Source organism: Globicephala melas, chromosome 15, assembly GCF_963455315.2.
Source record: "Globicephala melas chromosome 15, mGloMel1.2, whole genome shotgun sequence".
Lineage (NCBI taxonomy): Eukaryota > Metazoa > Chordata > Mammalia > Artiodactyla > Delphinidae > Globicephala > Globicephala melas.
This window is the reverse complement of record NC_083328.1, coordinates 34,529,598-34,536,815: the sequence shown is the minus strand read 5'-3', so window position 1 is coordinate 34,536,815 and position 7,218 is coordinate 34,529,598. Positions and strand designations below refer to the sequence as shown.

At 62.6% G+C, this 7,218-nt stretch overlaps 1 protein-coding gene across 5 annotated transcripts in view; it reads left to right on the top strand.

The window, feature by feature from the left end:
- Positions 1–321: 321 nt before the first annotated feature.
- GLIS2 (GLIS family zinc finger 2) overlaps positions 322–7,218 on the top strand; it is a 20,795-nt gene continuing 13,898 nt past the window's right edge. For 2 of the 5 annotated variants that reach the window (XM_060285071.1, XM_060285070.1), the window contains exon 1: positions 5,823–6,800. The gene's annotated coding sequence lies outside the window, so the exon portion shown is untranslated. Of the gene's footprint in view, positions 385–5,822; positions 6,801–7,218 lie in introns of those variants that run through there. The other 3 variants (XM_060285072.2, XM_060285074.2, XM_060285073.2) reach the window with 3 other exon arrangements.

Sequence of the window (7,218 nt, the reverse complement as noted above, 5' to 3'; positions counted from 1 at the left end):
AGGGGTTTGCTGGGAGGGCGGGAGTGAGGGAAGCAGCGGGGGAGGGAGGAGGGAGGGAGGCTGCCCCCCGCGCCCCTCCTCCTACCCCTCCTCCGTGGCCCGCCTGTCCCTCCTCCCGCCGCCTCCCTCCTCCCTCCTCCCTCCTCCCTCCTCCCTCCCTCTCTAAGACATCCCCGCACTGCCCGGCCGCCGCGGCCACCTTCCCTGCCGGAGCTGCAGATGTGGCGGAGCGGCCGGGCGCCGGGCGGCCGCGCCAGGGGAGCCTGCGCCCCGTGAGCCTCGGGCCCTGGCCCCCGCCCGCCCGGCCCCGTCCCCCGCTCGCTCTCCCGCCGCCCCCAGACCGCCGGAGCCCGCAGCCGGAGCCCGACCGCCCCCGCCGCCGAGGTAGGAAGCCCCCAGGCATTGCGCCGTGGGGACGGGGACCGGCGGGGGGGGCTGGCCTGTCGCGCGGGGGCTGCGGGACCCGAGGGTCGCCTCCCCCTCCCTCGTCCGCGCCTCGCCCCGGGCCATTGTGAGCCCTCGCCGGGGCCCCCGCGCTTGCTCCCTCGCTCGCTGGCTCGCGCGCTCCCTCCCTCGCCGGCTCCCCGGCCCCGTCCCACCGTCTCTCTGTCTTTCTCCTCCCTCCTTACCTCCCTCTGTCCGGAGGCCGGGCCGAGCTGCAGCCGAGCCCCGGGCGGGAGCAAACTTCGGCGGGGAAGTTGGGCGGCCGCGGTGGGGGCGTGCTGCGGGGTGAGAGGGGCCCCCACCCCTACCCCCGAGCCAGGGCACGAACTTGTCTGGGGCAGCCGGGCAGCCGCCCCTTCACACGGCGGGGCTGTTTCTAGGATGGGGGCTGAAAGGTGTCTCCTCCCTGGTCCAGGAAAGTCTCCCCCTGCTGCCCCTGGCTAGCCCCGACCTTCCTTGGGCCAGGGGAGGGAGGCGTCCCCGGGGGTCAGGACTGGGAGCTGGCGTTCTGTCCAACACTTGTTCCTCTCCTGCTGTCTGGGTGCAAGCAGAAGGGTCTGGCAGAGTGGGGAGGGCAGGGGTTTCCAAGCTGCCTGAGGGAGGGTCTGGAGGGGGCAGAAGGAGGGGGGCAAGGCAGGTGCATCCCGAAGGAGGGAGATGCCTGCGCCCTGCTTCCCCGAAGGCCCCCTGGGATGGGGCTGGAATCCAGGCTGGCACCTGGAGGCCTTGGCACACTGCCCTGCCCAGCCGGGTACTCAGGCCACAGCAGGGCAGCATGCGGCCTGTCCGCCTCTCCAGGAGGGCCCGCCTGGCTGGCCACCCGGGGCAGTGATGGTTGCAGGGAGCTGCCCAGCCCTGCCCTGGGGCCTGGGAAGCGGGAAGGGATCCTGGGAGGAGCCCTGGGCCCCCAGCCATCACAGCCCAGGATCTTGGCTCTGAAGGGAACGCTTGACACTGAGGGGGCAGCCAGGCCAGCTGGGGACCTGGCCAAGGCCTGGGCTCCCGTGGTTCTTGGTCTGGGCCAGGGACAGGGCCTGAGCTGTGGTCCTTGGAGGCAGCCATCTGAAGGTCCTACATGCCTTGTCTTGACATCCTGGAGGGAAGGTGGGGCTTAACCAGCAGCTACAGAAGACAGGCCCAGGGAAGGGGAAACTGGCCCCTTCAGTGTGCCCACCCGCCCAGCCCTCCCCAATCCCCACACCAGTGCCACGGTGCCACAGCTGTTCCAGCCCAGCTCACACAACCCTCTCCATGACCTCCTCGGCACCTCCCCTCTGCTCTTCTTTCTCCCCTCTGGGCCCAGGCTGGGCCTCCCAGCTGGCCTTGGCCGGCACTGGGGGAGGGGCTGCACCTGGGGGCCCCTCCCAGGACACCCCTTTCTGAGCTCCAGCCCAGCTCATTTCACAGCCCAGCCCAGCTTGGCTTGGCCCTGTCTACAGTCAGCCAAGCAGGAGGCAGTGCCAGGGGCTTGGGCACCATTTATGGGGGTTGAAGACCCGTTGAAAGCCGCCCGTTTTCCTTAGCCCCTTCCCCTCCCCCTCCTTTCCGGAGCTGCCATTAGCGCTGACCCTCTGACCCCTATGCCTGCCCGCCCTTCCCTGTCTGTGACCTTTGACCTTTGATGTTAAATCCCTCCAGCTGGGGCTCTTCGGCCCCTGAGTGACCCTGATGCAGGACCCCTGGGGGGCCTCTCCCTGCTCCTGGCTTTCTACACAGGGACACCTGCCAGTCCTTCCCTCACTGATGGGGAGGAGGTGCCCCAGGAAGCCAGACAGTGAGTCACCCCACTTCCAGGCATCACTGCTTTTGGGGTCAGTGGCTTTGGGGGATTCGCTGGAGCTGGACCACAGCCTGGAGGGTGAGTGGGAAAAGCCCCTGGCCTGGGAGTCTGATGTCCTGGATTCGACATTTGGCGGTGCCACCAACTCCCGAGGGTCCTTGGGCCAGGCTCTTCCCCCTTATGGGTCTCAGTTTCCTCTTCTGTAAAACCGAGGGGTCAGACAAGGTGAGCTTCCTGACCTGCAGAGTCCATGAGAAGACCTGGGGGTGGGGGGTGCCGAGAGGGGGCTAAGGCCAACAAAAGCCAACTCTCAATTATCCGTGGGTGGAGCCACTATGAATAACTGAATGCCACAGACATCCAGAAACCTCATTTTTAAACAATCCTGTGAACTGAGTCCCCCCCAAAGCTTTTGTTGTTTCTGAAAAGCCCAGCTGCAAATGGGTAGCCACAGCGATGTCTTCTCATGCTTGGGCTCCCCTCCTTGCTGGGAGTGCCGGGCAAAAGGGCAAACTGGTCTGGGGACAGAGCTCTGCCAGGGCCTCTCCCTGGAGCTTGTCAGAGGGCCTGGATCCCTCTCAGACCCATCATGTGGACCCCTCTCCCTTCTCCCCTCCTTTCCTGGCCTTGGCCCAGGCTGTGGGAGTGTCATCTGCCACCTAATCCTCTAGGGGTCTGAGCTGCCTTATAGAAGGAAGAATGTGTTTTCCTGACATTTTCCTATGTGCATTTCCATCTACCCCAACTCGACTTGCCTGGAATCCCAATTTCCCACTTGGGCGAGGGGGCGGGGACGGGCGCCAGGCAGAGTTTGGGGCAATCCCAGGATGAGGGAGGGTGGCGACAGCTGTGGCTGGGGGACCAGATGTGGGGCTGGGGCGTGCAGTTGAGCTCTCTGGGAGGCGTTTGGGGTGGGGCCCCTGGCGCTGAGAGGCACGCCAGGGTTGGGGCGAGGGCTGCTGTTGGCTCTCTCCCGCGCAGGAGGCCTCTCCAGGTTCCCGTGTTCCAGGCAGGGCTGAAGAGGCCCCTCACCCAAGTGGGAAATTCGGATTGCAGTGGGGAGGCCCTGAGCCGAGTGGAATGGGGCGGTGGGGGGTGGGTCTGCCTTTTTCGAGGCTTTGAGAAGCCCTCCTCTATTCGGGGCTATTGTCATTTTATATTTCACACAGATGACTGAGGCCAGAGGGCTGACCCCTGGAAGGTGCTGTGTGGTCCTCCCTTCACCTTGATAAGCACCCTTCTCAGAGGTGGGGGTGTCCCTGGCTGGCAAGGGTGTCTTTGGGGTCAGCCAAAAGATGTGGATCTCCCCCCAACACAAATTGCCTCTCCTCCCAGGGCCTGTGAAAGGGTCCTAGAGATGGGCCACAGTCCAGACATGAGTCTGGGGGTTCACCTCTCTGAGAATGCCAGGGCCAGGCGGGGATGGGATACCCAGCCTTGCCCCAGCCTGCCTCCAGGCCTGGGTGGGAGACACCACAGCTTTTGCAAGGCACTTGGGACACATCTGCCCTAGTGGTTTCCAGGGTGGCCGCTTCAGCCCCACCCTGGGGGCAGGGACCCTGCACTTTCACCCAGGACCTCTAGTGCTTTGCTGATCAGCCAGGGTTGGGGTGACCCTGACACCTGGAGAGGAATGGACTTGCTGAGTGGGTTGGGGGTGTCTTATGCAGGGGCGTGGTCTGGAGTAGACCCAGGTTTCTCTCCAGGATCCAACTTAGCCCTATAAGCCCCTGCTGTCTCTCCAACTAATAAAAATATCAGCTCAGGTCCCGGGGTCTGGGGGTGGGTTGGGGAGGTGAAGTGGGTCAAGAGATGGAGCAGCAGGGGAGGAACGCCTCTAACAGCTCCCTGAGAAAATCAAAAGGATGCCTTCCAGTGGCCACCACAGGCACTGACATCTGTCACCTGAAATTGCTACATTAGCCTCGTGAGAGAGACTCATTGATCCCTATTTGACAAATGAGGAAACTGAGGCACAGGATGGAAAAGGGCCAATGGGCATCTGGGCCTGAGTTCCTGGGTCAGCTATGGCTCGGGAGGATAGGGTTGGGGTCTGGTGGCCTGGCACAAGAGAGGAGCCTGCTCTTGAGGGGGGGCCTGAGCTGGCCCTAGCAGCTGTGCATACTGGGCCCCGAGCCTCCATCCTTTCCCTGGCACTGATCCTCCTGGCCTCAGCTCCAGACTTCTCCATGGGGGAGACGAGGCCTAGCCCAGGTCTGCAGGGGTCCTTGGTCCTCTTTCCCATTCCAGTTCTGGGACTGTGGGACCCCTCCCAGGCGCTCCGGGAGCCCCAGAGTTCTGACCTGCCTCCTGCCTGGGACATGTCGCAAGCTCCCTCAGGCTGGGCAGGGTAAAGGCCCTGCTCTGGGCATCTTGCAGGGCAGGGAGCTCAGGCTCTCCACTCCCCTCCCCCTCTCAGATGGGATGGAGGGTCTGGGTAACTGGAGGGGCCTGGGGGGGCCACAGAGATGGGAGGTGATTCCAATGGGGGAGGACTTCCCATCTGCTCCAGTTGCCCCTGGTGGGGGATGGGCAGCGGGGGCTGAGAATCTTCCAGAGCCATAACTGGGGGGTGACTGGAGCCTCCTCAGGTCCTTTGTCTTCACTGCTAGAGAGGCCAGGTAGTACCTTCACAGTGAGGGCCCGACGTGAGCATGTGTGACGTGCATGTGTACACGTACCCCTGTCATGGCAGATGGCTATCTGCAGAAGGACTCAGACCTGGTCCCTGGCCCCTTCCTCCAGTCATGACCAAGCGTGGGTGGGAACCTGCTGAGGCCCCAGGAGACTGCTGAGCTGCCTGAGTCAGCCCCCGGGAGCCTCCAGGAAGACAATCCTGCCTGGCTGACCGAGGGTCTTGTTTGCCTGACACACTCACAGGGTAGCTTCCCACTGGGACCCTGAGAGTAAGGAGGCGGGTGGGGAGGAAACAGGCTCAGAGACTTGAGGGCTTGGCCCAGGGTCACTTGGGATCAGGGAGGGTCAGAGGGGAACCAGAGCCTAGGATTGTGTGGTCCTGGCCGCTGAAATATCAGTTCAGCCTGGGAATCCCCCCAGCTTCTCTGCTGCCCCCCATCCTCTGCATGGGCATCATGTGGGGGCAGCTGTGTCTGGAGGAAGCCTCCCTCCCTCCCCCTCATCGTCTGCCTGGGTCTGCCTGGCAAGTCCCAGCCTGCCTGAGCCATTTCTCCCCAGGGCCACTCCTTCCTGCATCCAGACCCTCGGCAACCCCCATCACCACACTTCCAGGCTGACTGCCCCAGAGCTGTGATGTCCACCTCCCCCCAAGGCTGTGGGGCCCTCCATTGTCCTGCCTGTTATAAAGTACCCCCCACTCCAGTGCTGCTGTCTGTCTGCCTGCCAGCCCTGACCTCCTCCAGGCCAGGCCCCCAACACGCCCTTCAGGATACCTAGTGGACACCCTGAGTGGTCCTGTGGGCCCTGGGCCCCAAGGACCTGAAACAGGCCAGGCCTGGCACGGCCCCACCCAGTGGGTGTTTCCTTTGGGTTCATGCCCCTGGCTTCTGGACTTGCTTTGCTACCCAGAGGGGGAGCAGGGGAGGGGCAGGGGTGGCTGGGAAGAGGGCATGGGGTGGAGTCCAGAGTTTGTGCTGGAGCTCCTGCTGGGCCTGGTCTAGACCAGCTGTTCTGGGGCGGCTGTGTGTCAGGGCTGGGTGGGAGTGGCAGGAGATGAAGCTGGGGGAACTGCGCCCTTCTGGTCATCCCAACCGATGAGGGTGATGCTGACTGCCTTACCCTCACCGCCCAGGTCTGCTCCTGGGTCCCTTGCCCCAGACAAGGAGGAGGAGACATCTGTGTCAGGGCCCTGCCTCGTGGGCAAGCCACTTCCCTCTTTGGGCCTTAAGCCCCTCCACACCTCCCCTGCTGGTAGGTACCACCAATGGATTAATTCTCTCATTCATTCAACAAACATTCACTGAGTACCAAGTGTTTGAGAAAAGTGAAGGGCTGGGGACTTCCCTGGCACTCCAGTGGTTAAGACTCTGTGCTTCCACTGCAGGGGGCACGGGTTTGATCCCTGGTTGGGGAACTAAGATTCATGCCTTGCAGAAGAGAGAGAGAGAGAGAGAAAAGGCAGGTGTGATGGTGCCGTTAGGGGAGTGGTTTGGATGTTCAGGCTCTGGTCCTACTCTAGGCCAGCCCCCTCCTTTCACCAATGGGGAAACTGAGGCCCAGAGCCTTGCTCACATCAAATTGGAGCAGGCCTGGTTGTCTGGCTCTGAGTCCCCAGCACTTCCCATTGCTGCTCAGTTCACTGTGGTGGAAGGAGTGGCATTAGTGATGCACTTGTGAGGACTTGGACCCAGGGCAAGTGTGGCAGGCAGCAAGGGGCCACTGCAGGACTAGGGTTGCTGCCCTCAGCGGTGTGGGGACAGAGGCAGGTCCTCTGCTCAGTTCTCAGGCACCTGGAAGAACAGCCATGTATGGCTGCAAGAGGCAAAGAGTGAATCAGGGGAGACTCTCTGGAGGAGGAGATCGGAGGGGAGTGGCAGCTGGAGGAGAATATGGAAGCGCAGAAGGTTGTGAGGCAGGAGCTAGCACCCAAGAGCATCAGGTGAGCATCAGGTGAGCAGGAGGCAGAGAGTCCTGAGAAAGGAGTGCTGAAGGGGAGAGCCTGGGAACAGGAGATTGGGCTGGAAAGGAAGATGGCAGTCTTCTGTGTAGAGCAGTCCATGGCTCCCCAGTACCCTCCAGGTCCTGGCCCAGCCTCTCTCTTGGGCTTCCTCCTCTGCTGAATGACGGGCAGGTTCATTATGGGTCAGTTGGGGCCACGCTTCCAGGCCTCTGCAGTGTTGGGTGTAGAAAGAATGTGGGCTTTGGAGCCTGGAGGTGAATCCCAGCCGTGCTATTTATAAGCTCTGTGACTTTGGCAGGTAACTGAACCACTGTGAGCTTCAGTTTCCCCATCTGGAAAGTGGGGAGAATAACACCTAATTCACAGGGTCCTGAGGATGAATGGAGATGGCCCACAG